The 15324-nt window shown below is 40.1% G+C and overlaps 1 protein-coding gene across 1 annotated transcript in view; it reads right to left on the bottom strand.

Annotated features, from left to right (window-relative positions):
* Positions 1-4657, bottom strand: part of CLVS1 (clavesin 1) — a 156295-nt gene extending 151638 nt beyond the window's left edge. The window contains exon 1 of the mRNA XM_090040053.1: positions 4593-4657. The gene's annotated coding sequence lies outside the window, so the exon portion shown is untranslated. The remainder of the gene's footprint in view (positions 1-4592) is intronic.
* Between the last annotated feature and the right edge of the window lie 10667 nt (positions 4658-15324).

Genomic DNA, 15324 nt, shown 5'->3' with positions numbered 1-15324 from the left:
TTTCACCATGGAGAACACACAACACCAGCAGACTCTCCCTATGCCTGAAGAAGGGTGTTTGTGCGTGAAAGCTTGCAAAGAACAATTTTTCCAACTAAGTAGTTGGTCTAATAAAATATATCACATTTACCCCAAAAACCTTGTCTCTTGCTTTTCTACTATTGATTCAGTGCTGCAATCCTGGGATAACTCTACAGACATAGTTTGCAATATCCCAGGATAAATTACTATTATTCGTCCTGTTCAGGAAACTTTTTTAGAATTTATCCCAAGACAATGACATGGACATCTGTATGGATGCACTTTGTCTTAGGGTAAAATAGTTTATCCCAGCTTAAATTTGACATATGTTTGCAGCCTAAATGCATCTTTGGATCTGGACCACAGCGACTAAATGATTTTCCCAAGGTCATTGAATAAGTCTGGAACAGGGAAATGCATATGGGTCTCCAAAGTCTCAGGTTCATGACCTAATACCGGTGCCTTACTATAGCCTACTTGATGCTATGGGTGTGTTGTACCCTGGAGAAGATATGCAGCAGTGTGGATGCTCTTCCTATGCACTAGGAAACTCAGTGAGACTGACTGCAGTGCTCCTTCCGTGGCTGTATAGCTTTACTCTGTCCCTAGGGTAAGGCTGGGCTTAAATCCAATATAAGCCTCAATAGTTTAAATGTTTCTTTACATTTATACGTCCATCTGCTTTAACCTTTCCCATCAAAATCCAAGAAGCTATTAGGGTCTCACCCCCCAAGCATTTTCTGTTCCTCCACAGAGGAGCTAGACTTGCTCAGTGAACGATGTGGGGAAAATATCTGATTACATTATCTTTTTAACAATGGAATTTATTTTCTTAAATTGCACTCCAGAGTTGTAGCCTCTTTTGAATGTGGAATTAGGAAACATTTGTCATGCTAACAGCATAAAGTGATTCAAAAGGCTTCTAAGCACTTGGACAAACAATGACATAGTTTAAAAAGGGGTACTGAGACTTCCTGCTTGTGTGCGCACACACATGCGGACCTGGGGTAACTGTTTTATCGATCCATGCTGTACTGCAGTAAGGGAAATCAGATTGTGGCATTTTAACCCTGTTTCATTTAAAGTGTAAGCACATTTAATTTCTGTTTAGTAGAGATAGAAGTAGGTAGATGAAACAGTTCTAGTAGCTTCAGCAGAACTGTAGGAAATCCCTAAGTCCCCACTTAATATGGAATAATTTTCCTCTGTCCATATCCTGAGACTTTTCTGGTCTTGGGAATCTAGCTAAGGTTTAAATACCAACATTTCTTTAAGTTTAGTAAAACCAACATGTCAGAAATTCCAAACACTCTCAAATAACAGTCTTTTGTAGTTTAAGACAGTTATAGGTTAACCATAGGCCACATTTATCTGTCCAGAAGTGGTAATTTAGCCATGGTACAATACAAAACACTGGAGAAACTTGATTAATATTTGTGGTTTCTGCACTGCAAGTAGAGCAGCCAAGACTACAACATCAACTTGCATTTGTTCCTGTTGTTGTTATGGGCTTAAAAGCAAGAAGATAGGTGATTAGGTTGCATAGCATAAATGAGAGCCAGAATCTGTCCTGTTACCTTTGGGACTGGAATTTGGATCATTTACTATCTATTTATCTACTTAGCTAGTTAGCTAGTTACCTACCTAACCAACGTTTCAAGGAGAGAGTTCCATTTTGGGTAACAAAACATTTTATAAATACATATTTTGAACATTTCTGATAATGGGAGGATTGTAGCCTTCCTCTAAATAAATTGATACGATAAGACAACCATCCCTAAATTAAATGCAAACCCATGGAATGTAATCTATGAACAAAGGCATCCAAAATATGGCAGATTCACTTGACAGTGAGACCCAAAGTTACATATGCCATCCATGAATATATATCAAACAGCCCAAATGACACTTTGCATCCTGCCAAAAGTCCTATAGTTAGAGGCCATCATCATAGTAAGTCCAATGGGCAAGAAGTATGCAGGTAGCTTAATATTCTTCTTGTAGAATATATTATCAGTAATGCCTAATAACAAGAAATGTTACATATAAACATGACATCTGTGAAACATGCAGAAATCTGCGTTAAAAACTAGCAAAATACTCAAGTCAGGGGGTCACTGTGTGTGTACAGAAGGTTATGGACAGTTATATGTATATATTGGGTGTGACACTATCATCTTACATCTTTAAAAACATGATTTAATGTCTCATTTAATTTGTTGTTTTGATGTACATTTTAAATGTTGATTCTTAAAAACTAATAATTAGAGTACTAACATGTACTCTAACATTAGTTGTACATTACTGGCCCAGTTCTGTAGATTTTACTTCTAATTTAGATGATATAACATCTCACTAAAGACAATAGACATATTTTCTGAAGGACTGCAGGACTGGGCAGGATAGAATCTATATTGTATTTATTTTGAAAGAGAGAGAGAGAGAGAGAGAGAGAATTTCTTTATTAATGAAATGAGGAAATGCTGGAATTTTCCTGTTGTTTCACTTTTCAGCTATACCCTATCCTAAACACTCTCTTTCTCTCTGTCTCTGTCCCAAAATTACATTAAAAAAATAAATTTCATTTTAAAATGGATGTAGATTTGGATTCTCAGTTGAAAAAAGTACCAGACATGAGAATTCTAATTTCTTCAAAGCCTTCAAAGAAAAAAAACAGCTATTTGGGGGGAATTCTCAGATTAAATCTTAGGAAACTGTATTAATATCAGGAGCAAAGGGGATATTTACTTATCCATGAAAACCAGTATGGGACACCTCTCACTCAATTCCCCCTTTCTATAAAAGAAGAATTATACTGCTGCTCTTCTTTATTATGTATAAGTGCATGTCTCATTGGAGCCAACATACTACAGCCCATATACATATGCATACAAACAGAAATAATAATACTGTACTAACAAATAGTGACATAAATGCTTCAACAGACAAGCATATAAATGGAAAGCTGCAGTGACTTACAGGTCCAAGATTTAAGGAAATGATCTTCATTTTACTATAGAACTAGTCATGGCATTTGTATTTTCTCTGACATAGTCTTCTTCTACAGTGGAACAGCAGAAGCTCATCCTAGCATTTGAATAAATTATCCTCTAGGTTCAGAGCCAATAGATATTAATGAATGTTATATATTCATGTAAATTGCTGCCTCTGGGTCTGATACTGCAACACACTGTTGAAGTCAATTGTACTACTCCCTTAAGTATGTGTTTCTCAATGTAAGTAACAGTTGCAAAGTCAGGCTCCACAAGAGCTAAGTGATCATCAAATAACAAACCAGGAACTTAAAAGTTCTTAAAAATAGATTTTAATATCTCAAATAGTTTTGCAGTACATTGCAAGAAGCTGATTCCACAATGATTTTCAAAGCTAGGATGAGTCAACAAAAAACCCTAAAATAACCACCAGTATTTTATAACTGTCAAAACTGCTTATGTTAACAAAAGAAACTAACCCTTTCAATTTTGAGCTGGACTTCCAATACAAAACAGTGAAGGATTTATAAGGTTAATCAACTGTTGGCTGAAATAGAAAAGTCCTTACTTTTACTATGCAGTGTATGGTATAATGCTGTTACATAATATGCCATTTACACATTGACACTGTATTAACTTTTTAATATACCACAAAATCTGAGTTCTCATCTGATTACTCTGAAAGCACATAAAATCTGTCTTTATCTAATTTGATCTTTCCTTCCATATATGATCCTGTCACTGACAAGTGATGAACAAAGACCAGCCATCTGTTCCTTAACTTCATTATTTAGAGTAAATATGTGAAATGAATTAGAGTAGGTCCTAGAAAAAAATGCAAGGCTTGTTTTGCAATTGTTGCTCCTTTGTTTGAAAAGCTTTACCTTAATGGACTCAATTTTCCAGTGCGTGAGGAAGCAACTTAATTCCTGAGTTCCTGCAGTACTGAATCTGAGGGGAGCCTGGGCAGGAGTGAGTCACCCCTAGCCCTCCCACATGCAGCATAAATGACAATTTCCCGTTGGGAAGCCAGAACCCTTGACTGCCCCTGTTTGTTTTCCTCAACCCACATCCTGGCGCCTCAGGTTTAATCTGCCTGATGAAAACAGGCAGCAATTTGCTGAGGAGCAGCAGCTACCTACTGGTCTTTGGCAAGTGCCCCATCTCTCTGTGCCTGGCTGGGGTCCTTCTCGGCTCTCTTCACTCTCCCTTTTTCCCAGTCATCTTTTCCCTCCCTCCTTTTGTTGTGCAATGACCCCATTCATCCCAACTTTCCTTTCAAAGTTGTGGCCCTTCCCCTGTTCTCCAGGATCCTGGAGGTTATTATTTATTGTTATTGTCAATCCCCACGTCCCCCTCCTGGGGATGTGCCAGAGCATCCGAGGGCAGGGACAGAAAGGCAGCGCTGGGGGAGGCAGAGGCGGGCAGGGAGGAGGTGCAGATGGACTGCAGATGGGAGCTGTCCACGCACGGGAGTGCTGAAACGCCGCAGCCGCGGCACTGCAACAAGGAGAAATAAAAGGGGGGAGAGGAGCTGCTGCAAGAAGAGGGTGGGGGGAAAAGAGGAGATCCAAATACCTTCACAGAGGCAGGCAGCCTTGCCTAGGGGTATTTTTCCTGCAGGCGTCCTCGCAAGATCCCCGTCTTCCAGGTTCAGCCTCAGATCTCTCTAGAAAACTGTGAATGAGAGCTCCAGCTGCACGGGGCTATGAATTTTTGGTAGGAGGCGTGTGCACCAAAGCCTCTGTCCTTCCCCGATAGCTGGCGTTCCCCTGGGTCCTAACTGCCTCCCTTCAAACTTGGTCCTCCAGCAGGCGGATTCAAGATGAGGACGTAGGATGCGATTCTGTGACAGATGCTTTCCAAAGGAGCTGTGATTGTCTCACTTACGGCAGGCTAGGAATGCATGGCAATAGCATACTGCTTCCATGTAAGAGCTTCTGTGCTGTCAAACTCAGCACTGAGATCCTGAAAGGTGGATTTATTTAATTTAATTTTTTTTTTTTTTTTGGTGACTCAAATAAGCAGCATGAGCTACACTGGGCTGATTCAGGGAAAGAAGGGAAGGGGAATCCATTTCCTTTTATTTTCCTGACTGCACCTTTCCTGGTAAGTGCAAAGCTCTTGAAAGCTCTGGTTCCTTGCTCTGCAGAACCATGGCTGTGATTCTGTCCAGGAAATTTAGGCCTGTCACAGAGAAAGCAATCCTCAGTCCTTGCCCCCAGATACTCTACTATCACTGGGTTAATGCATGGACAGTTTATAGGTCCACTGGTTAACATTATACAGAACTAAATTCCCTTTCTCCTAAACATTTCTCTTTCAGTATGGTGCCTTATAAGGCCTTGCCTATATGAGAAACAAGTTTGCATGTATTCTGTTGGTACAGTATAACTAACAAATAATTTTGACAGAGTTCATTCACAGGTCCTTGTGCTGAAAATTTTAGCAGCAAAAAGCAGGTTGCACTGTCCTTGATAAACAGTCTTTGATAGACAACGGTGCCCCACCATGTGGGAAATTGTTGCTATGTATTGTGGGGCAACCACTATATGCTGTGGGATGCTTACAGATTTTTTTAAGAATCACAGGGAATAGGGGTCAGATGTTTCTTATTGTTTCTGTTCTATCTGATAATCAGCAGCTCTCCAATGGCAGTCATAAACTTCACATTGAAAACATGCATACCACAAGGAATGCATCTCTCTTCTCCATTGTCAGTTTAAAGCTTCTGATGAAGTAAACTGTTGCTTACAAAAGCATATATATGCATCTATGATTTAATTAGTCTATAAGGTACAAATCTACTCTACCTTCTGCCTAACTTCAAACTAACATGGCAACTACCTCTCTGCTTAAGAATAAAGCCACAATTCTCTTCTGTTGGTGTGGAAGCAGAACTGAGACAAACTCAGCTGGCTGTGGTTTCTGAAGGCTATGTTGTACAGCTCTTTGTGGAAAAAAATATCTTTGTGGCCTCACAGCTTAGGGTCCATTCAACAAACGTTGAATGGTAGGACTGAATTTTGATGCAAACTGGAGACAACTGCAAATTTTCAGATGCAGAAGGGTATGTTCATGGAACCGTGTGTTAAATTCTCTCCTCTCTTGCAGTGCAAAAACTTCCACTAAAGAGGTAAATAGTGCTGACTGTGCAGAAGTTGCAGTTGTTCTCATGTTATAAGGCCAGATTTCTAGCCATACTGGACTTTCTCACAAACTGAAATTAAGGACTGAAAGTCAACCCCCACATCACCCTTTCTCCAAGTTCCCCAGCTAAGACCCAGTCTTCCTCTCTTATTTGAGTCACCAAAACTCCTTGTCCTTGTCTCCTTGCCTAGTCAGTCATAGTGTCCATGGGTGACTGCTGCCTTAACTTGAGTCCGGCGGCGTGGGCACATGCTCTTGTCCTCCTCTTTGTAATTTCAGATTACCCCCACCTTTCCCCAGTCACAATCTTCTCTCTTTTCTCCTGTCTCCTTGAACAACCAGTCTGTATCGTCTTGTGCCAGTTCCCCAGATTGCGATCTCTTCTCTTCCTTCCAGTCACTGTTTCCTTCTGATGTCCGTGACCACATATTTTTGCTCAGTTAGCGTATCCTCCCTTGTCTCTGATTTCAGTGTGTCACTGCCATTTAGCTCCCCATTCTTTAACCTCTGGCTTATTGTCTTTGCTTCTTTACCCAACCAGCCCCAGTCCCCATCCACAGCTTGTAGTTTCCTCCATCAGCAATGAGCATGAAGACTAATGTAGAATTAGTCTTCAAAAATTTAGCTGCCAAATTCTTACTTTTCCCTACTGGGAATGTATAAACTATGCTTTCTCAAAAATTCATAACTTGACCAAATTTGGACAGTTTTTCCTGTGGATGACAAGAAGTATATTGCTAATACCAATAAGTCCATCCCAAAGTCTGAAGTCCCTTCGCTTCAAAGAATAAAGGATCTAGGGCTTGTCAATAAAATAATGGTGAGGATGTTTGCTATGCACATTTTCAGAAATGGCTGAACCATCTTTGGTGTATCTTAAAAAATAAACCAGTCTTGAGGCAGACCCTCACCGTGAAATATTTCATCTCGAATGATTAGTACTTACTAGCTGAAAACTGAAAACAGTGTCTTATAATGAGAAATGTTGGATAATTAGAAGTATGGGCAGTGTCACCAGTCTTGCCTAAAATTCAGAAATTATTTTGATTGACATGAAAGTGACAGCTTTTGCTGCACTAGCCAAGGAAGAGAGAAAGACTCAGGTGATGGGGGGGAGGGAAGGAACTGCCCCCTACTTTAACCTTAAAATGCTCTCCAGGTTTAAAACTGGGACAGCAAGTCTTTTGTAACCTCTGACCCAGCCTCATGTGGCAGAAGACATAAATCAGCTTCTTCCAATGACAGGGCAGGCAGCTCCACAGCAAAGCACCTTCACAGTCCTCTGGACCAGTGGTATCAGCAGATATTTAAATTCTTTAAAGAGATCAGTTTTGAATTTTCATTGTTTTATTTTTATCATCCTACGGCAAGCTTCCAGTTCTTGTGCATATGATAAAGATTAATATACTAGTTGCAGTAACTTGGCAGTACTCTTTGGTAATTGTTAATAATATTAAAGCAGTGCACATGACTCTATAGATCAGCTCTACTATTGGTCGACCTATTGTGTTGGCTCTTAAGTGGTCTCAAGATTTTGCTGCTGTTTGCTATTTTTTTGTCCTCAGGCCCTTTAAAGTCACCCCTGCTAGATGACCAATAGACTGCAAACTCCACTTGTGATCTGAGATCCAACCCTGATTCTTCCCATTTTGTGCATTACCACCGGTAATTAAGATTTTCCAGACCAAATTATGTCCTCAGTGACACCTCTGCAGTACAGTGGCCTTCAGTGGATGGTTTTGTTCGTAAGTGTTTGGAGCTTACTGAACTATTCTGTTGATGGTGTTCAAGGTGGAATACAATCCTGTTCTCAGGCTCATTTATTGTGCTGTCTCTGAAGGGTAATGGAGCAAAAAGCAGCAAAAATGTAACATTTGTCACTGAAGCCTGTAGAGCTGACTGAATATACACAAGCAGATTGATTTAGCAGGAAGGTGCACGTTTTACGCAGTCACTTCTCACAGCAAATGAATGTATTGATACTCAGCTTACTATAATCTGGCAATTGCTATTTTCTGAGACATCTCTTCTGTGTTTCAATAGAAAAACCTGTGAGGCAAGAAAGAACTTTGACTATAAGATATATTTTCACTACTAGTAGAAATGCTATTCCAGGGCATAGGGATGTGAACTAGATTCACTTAAGGCTGTAAGAGGGCAAGATCTGGCTGCACATTTCGAAGGAAAGAAAAAAAATAAGTCCAGCAGAAACTGGTTACCATTTTGTTAAAAGCCAAAATATTTATTTTCATATAAATAGCATTAGCTATTAAACTTCTTGCCAATCTATATTTATGTAATAGGCAACCATCAGTGTATGTCTCAATTTAAATTTCATATGAAGCAGTCAATTACACCCTGATTCCATTAACATTATTTGCAAAGCTCTCAAAGCCAGATGTTTAAGATGCCTAATGCTTACCAGTTCTGCTGGCAGTTAGATGCTAAATTACCTTTCAAAATCTGTCCTTCACTGACTTCCAGCAGAATTGTATCTGTAAAGTGTTTCTCCATAGCTTATGTAGCCATGCCTGTATTTTCTGTGCTGTTCACTTTAATTCACTGCTATGCAGAGGATCAGCATAAAATCTCAATGGGTTTATAAAAATTATCAAACAATTCAGAGTTTAAGGAGTTAAATATTGCAAAAAAAGCTCACTCTTTTTCTGTATTGGTTAGAAGCAGCAAGGGATTTTCTGACGAAACTCTTTTTTTGGCAGAAAATGTTGAATCGTCAGAATTGATTTTTTTTTCATAGAAAAGTACCTAGTAGTGTTGACCCGAGTGACATTTGTGATGGAAAGAACAGGGAAGGCCCTCCCTCTCCCCCACCCCCACTCAACAGTGACCAACAGACCAGCGGTAAGGGCACTCATTTGGAACGTGGGGAGCACAGACGCGGACTACGGCCAAAAGCCTTATTTTCCTATATTTGTAGGTGAATGCTATAACTGCAGCTAGACAACAGGGGTTGTGGATGGATATTGATTTGTAGTCCAACAAATGCCTCAGCACTTTATAGTGCTATAAAACCAGAGGGGCACATTCACAGCCCTGCTGGTTGGAGAGCTACAAAGCTACCTCAAAAACTAGGGGATAAGTGGGTGTTCCTTTGCTTTCCCACAGGTTGCTCCTTCAGCAGCCTGCCAGTGAGCCTGCCAGTGCCGAAAGGATGGCAAGGAGAGCTTCTGCTCCTCCACGACAGGGAACACTATCTACCTAAGAGCTGGCTACCCTCTCCAGGAGGGCAGAAAGGAGAGCCAGTGCTACCTGGTCCCCTGGTAGTGGTAGCAGCTGTCTCTGCTCCGGTGACCGGTGTACCAGCTATCCTTAGGACCCTAGTACCAGCAGTGTCAGGCTTCTCCCCTGTGGCAGCAGTCAGGATACCAGCTATCTTTGAGGCCCCAGCAGCAGCAGTGGCAGCTATATAAACCATAATACTGCAGAGTAGTTCTAGTTTCAAACAGGAACATTTTGTTAGTGCTGTTGTCATTTTTGTAAGATGAGTGCCATTTTTGTAATACTACAGAGAATGTACACATCTGTACCCTTTGAAAAACCTGGGTTCTGAGACCCCAAGATTGAAGTCCCTGCTCTACAGTTACTTATAGAAAATAGAACACCTCCAACAGGACCCCTGAAGAGACTGGCACTTAGCATACTCACCTGAAATGCAAGAGAATGATATTCAAGTCTGGCCAGAATGAGGCAGATTTCTTTAATTTCTCATATATTTGGGCAGGGATTTAATTGCTCTGGTTTTTCAGAAATAACTGTGAAAAATCTCCAGTTCACCTGCATAATGAAAAGGAATAGTGGGAAAACTTGATTCTTACAGTGAACAGAAGGTGAAGACACTCAACACCTTCCAGGGTCAGAAACAATGCTGGGTGAAGTTGCATGTATATCAAGAGAAGACTACACCTTTACAATATTTAAACTTTCCCTCCAGTTCCCCCCTTTTTTTTAACTCAATGTCTAACTTCAAAATGATAATCCTCAATTTACAGCTAGGAAATTTGAAAAATTACATGAAATAGTGGTAAATAATTGGGAATACACTCGTATCTTTAAGGTTTCATTGACAAACAATGTGCTGTGTCTAAAATTAACAGTTTAATGTTAATAATTAATTGGGAGCTTGTTCTTTTCCCCCAATCTACAATTACTATCTGGCTTTATTTCCTTTGAAAGGCTTTCAAAGCTTTGAAAGTACCAACATATTTAAAAGTGAGGCTTGAACTGTTTAGGCCCCCAAATTTATTTTTCTTAAAGGAAAAGTAAATCCCAGGCAACATTTCAGAAGAAATCATATGTTACTGTGTCTTACATACTTTTCAAACTCTTAAAATACTGAAGCATACATATCTAGGAGATATGCAGAATGCAAAAAGGTTTCCTAGTGAATTGCTGATATGATTAATTTAATCATAGAGAGTCTGAGTCTTCCTCTGTTATTCATGTTGAGTGAAGTTCTCACCTTACTGAATGAACATACACTTCCTATTTAACATGCAAGTCTTAATTAAGCTCCCATAGATAGGACTCAAGCAGGATTTAAGTCTTGGGTAAGCCATCCACACAGGTTGAGTACCCCTCCAAGTAGCCCCAAAGGGACTAGATCTAACAGGGAATGTATGCAGAATATATTCACACAGATCCATGTCTTGCACCCCGCTCAGATGCTTCCTAATCTTGGAGATTACTAAATTCCACAGGTGCCTTAGGTTTTTCCTGGGAGTAGTACAAGCACTCTGACACCTAAACCCTGATCAGCTTTCAGAAATTAGACATTCCTCTAAGTCCCCAGGAACCTGACCTGAACTACTAGGCATACTCAGGGTGCACCTAACACAAAGCAATTGAACTGGCCTTCCCACAAAATGCAGTTGCAGCCACTGACTTTTTTTTATATAAGATGTGGTGGTACACTACATAAAGCCTGGGCGGGTACTCACAACTGCCCCCTCCCCTAATCAATATGCCCCTTTTGCTTCCTCTCTTTCTGTGACTCAGTGAATTTAGAATTCTTTTCTGCATAGTGGCACAGGTTCAACAGAGCAGTTCCCCTCCTATCCTTGCCCCTCACAGGAAGTAGAAAATGTGATTTTGTGTTCCCTTGGTCAGAACAACATCAATATGGGTATCCTTCCTGGGCAGTGCTGTAAAGGGGTCTGTTAGCATAATTGCTATCTGCCATGCTGTAGAAGAAAGCAGCTAGAAGTGTGTTTTGTTAGAAGGTCAGCCATGTCAGCGTATGTCAGACAACATCTGGGTAGTATCATGCTAAATGTAAGGAAATTAAATATTATTCTTTCATTGGACAGTTAAGTCCTTGTGTTATACAGTATTTTTGATGATTGGTGTACAAATGACATAATCTAACCTTGCAGGGTTTTTGGTTGTAGCTTTTTTCCAACTACTTTTTTCCAGTTGGTCTAATAAAATATATCACAACTACCCAAAGAAGCTTGACAATCTAACCTTTAATTCATTACAATATAAATACAAGTTCTATTTCGGGAGTATGCTGATGTCAGGCTTAATGCAGTTTTTTTTCTTCCTGAACCTAGAATATGGAGCCACAGGGGCAAGTCTGATGAGATGGCTTAGGTTAAGATACATTATCCAGAAATTATCCTATTTTAAGCCTTTTCACCACAAGCCTAGTGAGAAGGCTTAAGATAGGGATTCACATAGAATTATTTTAGTAATGCCCTTTTATTAAAAATCTTAACCTTAGAAGGGAAGGCAGTTCCTGGTTTTGATTTGAAGTAGTGTGGTTATATACACCACTCAATTATGTATTCTGCATGGTCCATACTTCACAGAAAATATTTTTAAAATGTCTGAGAAATATTTTAAACTTGGTGCTATTTTTTGTATCTTTATGCTTACAAGGTTACAATTCATATTCCAGGTCCACCCTCTCATTGTAAATTATACATTTTCTGAAATATTTTCACCTTTATAATTGTTTTCCTTTTCTCTTCCAGTTCAGCCCCAAATAACCTGAACTGTTGACTGTAAAGCACAGAGCAAGTGTTCTCTGTTTACTGATGTGATTGGAAAAGACTGAAAGGTAAGCTCAGCTAAAATTGCTGGAAATGAAGAAAATATTAGTGTACCATTGATTGATTCCTGATTGATTAGTTTGTTTTGCAACTGTTATATGGCTGATTTTTTATTTTACAATGGTTTGTATATTTTCAAATGGATAAAGTAGGAACATATATGCAGTTTTGACTAGGAATGCTATAAACCAATAGTAAGAATGATCATAAGCTCTTACATGTGTGTAAGCAAGCACATGTGCAGTATAACCCCAATTATCTTAATGTCATTGGAGACAGAGAATAATTTCACTTATTTGTAGTTCCAGATGACAGAAGGAATTTTGAGTGGGATGAAAAGAAAAACTGATGGGGGACATGACCCCATTCTATATAGTGGAAGTTTGTATAATTGAGGTTAAAGTGCATATATGTACGTACATGCACAAAGAGAAATACTAGGATTCAATTCCTCATCTGAGGCAAATGAGTGAAATTCCAGTAATAAGCCTAGGCTGATTAACACTAGCTAAGGTTGGTGCCTGGAGGGGTGGAAGAAGGATGAGCACCTATGTAGAGAAATTATTTTACCCCCATTCAGGGAGAAATGCTCAGTAATCTGGCAGCATGTGTTAACAAGACATAATAGGAAATAAAAGATACCGTAAACTATGAAAACTATTTCCTAATGCAGTTTCATTCTCCAGGGATGCAACATTAGCATGGGTCCCTAAGTATAAGCAGTATTCCCTTGTTATTACTGGGCAAGTTTTCATATGTTTAGAAGTCCCTATGCAATCCATATAGCCCCTGTGCAATCCATATTCTGCAGTGAGGGTCATGCAACAGCAATATACTACATAGCAGACTACAGGTCTTTCTGTGTTGCATTTCACTTGTCAAACCCAGCAAGTCCCTAAGGCGGCAAAGCTGCCATCATTCCCGTTCCAAATATATGTTGATCCAGTTACTAATGTGTGCATTCGTCTTCTTTTTCCAGCACCTAGTGGTTTTATTAAAATTGCCAATAAGAAACTGTCTTAAATCATTGAGATTCCTGACTGGCAGTGTCACAACATAGGTAGCAGGGCAAATGGAAGCTGTTCACTATGAGCTGTGCACTATGGCATGTATCAGCCAGATCTTTCTATCTTTAATAAACAACAAGGGGCAAGATATGCAAAGCAGGGAGGGAACGGGGAGCTACTGGAAACTGCTCTTCCCTTATATGTGTCATTACTAAGTCTCACATCAGCTCTCCAGAATGATAAGGAAAAAAGAGTCCCTATCCCTAAGTGACCCCAAATTTAGAGGAAAAACATGTTAATCAGCTTGTTCACAGGCAACATGGACCTGGAGGAGCTCTAACTGGAGAAATGCCAATGAGCTGTCACTTCACAGATCACAGAGCAGCAGATTCAGTCCTTTCCCTTTTGGCTGGGACTTTAATCGCTTTGAGGGACATGTCTTCCTCGTTCTGTCAGTGTGTGTCAGACAAAGAGAAAGAGAGACCAGGAGTCTCTCTCACTCTCTCTGTCTCTCTCTCTCATATAGATATTAATTCCAGAAGTAGAAGCTCCTTCTGCTGGCATGGCTGAAATGTGGGCCACAGCTATATCTGGAAAGCCAGCAAAACCCCAGAGATTGCTTAACCCCTATGTTCAAAGTAAATTGTTGTGTAACAAACTAAGTAGAATTGGCTTTGCATCCAAGTCTTGACAAATGAGCATTAGGGATGTGCAAAATGTCACCATTCCATTTCACTTTGAGTTTCGACGGTTTGAGGGAACAGTCGAAACAGCTGTTCCATTCCGTTCTGTCAAAACAGAAAGGCTGTTTTGCTGTGTTTCAAGTTTCACTGGGGATGGGAAGTCAGCCCAGCTGGGTTCCCATCCCCAGCACTAGATCACTCTGGCGGTGGAAGTCAGTTCAGCTAGGCTGCTTCCTGGTCCCTTGGCACAATGTATTGTGGGGAATGGGATAGCAGCCCAGCTGGGTTGCCTCCAGCCCTTGGCGCAATCTAGTGCAGGGAACTGGGAAGCAGCCCAGCCAGATCTTGCACTAGGGATGGGAAGTTAGCCCAGCTGGACTGACTTCCCGTCCCCAGCCTATGGTCAAAATGTTTTGACTTTTGAAACATTTCGACCAGCCTTGTTTTGTTTCAAGGCTATTTCAATGGCCTTTGCTTCATTTCATTCCGCTTTTGCTGTTTTGACCTTGAAATTGGTCAAAACAGTGTTGGAACAAGATGGCTGGTGAAATTTTGCACAACCTTAATGAGCATGTTGTAGCTTGCAGCTATTTTTGTGATGATAAACTGGGTGAAAGGTACATCACACACTGAAGACCCAGTGTTCTAGCTTCATTTAATTCCCTTAAGAATGGGCAGAATTATGCTTCATGTGGGATGCCATGGGAAAAGCAGTAGATGAAGATATCATTCTTGGTATATGATTATGAGAGTTTTATTATGTGTATATGTTGGTCAGGAAGAAAAGTGTTGTTTCAATGTCTTTATGAAATTAGCTCTTTCAATCTTTTGATGTTACAGTGAAGGCCTACACAGACCTACACTGTGCAACATTCTTCAGTCTCATGGAATTCTAGATAAAGTCACTAACGTCACTCAGGCCATTTAGAGAGAGATAAAATGTTCCATAAGGGTAAATAACCATAAACTGGAGTGTAAACACAGGCATGAAATAGGTCTACATGCTCTCTCCACTTCTATTTTGTATTTCCACAGACAGGATTATAAACAAACGTGGGCAATACAAACATTGGACTAACATGAGTAGATGACAAATACCCAGAAAGCCCAGACTTTGCTGATGACATTGTGCTAGTGAGGAACACTGGTGGAAAGCTTCAGGGGAGACAGCCTGCAAAGTGAGGACACTTAGCAGAACTTCAAATTTATCATACCACAACTAAATTCCTAGGAACCCAGATGTGAAGCAGTTGGTTCACATTAGAAGCCAAAAACATCAAGTAACTTTGGAACATAAGACTGGAAACTCTGTTGTGTCACTTAGTCTAGTTTCCAACCAAAGGTGGAAACTGTGGGGTGCAGTAGTGTAGGTAAATAGATTTTTTTTAGAAGGCTC

The sequence above is a fragment of the Crocodylus siamensis genome, chromosome 3, assembly GCF_052110815.1.
Source record: "Crocodylus siamensis isolate JL-2025a chromosome 3, ASM5211081v1, whole genome shotgun sequence".
Lineage (NCBI taxonomy): Eukaryota > Metazoa > Chordata > Crocodylia > Crocodylidae > Crocodylus > Crocodylus siamensis.
Note: the sequence above shows the minus strand (reverse complement) of the source record. Positions and strands in the feature narration are given on the sequence as shown.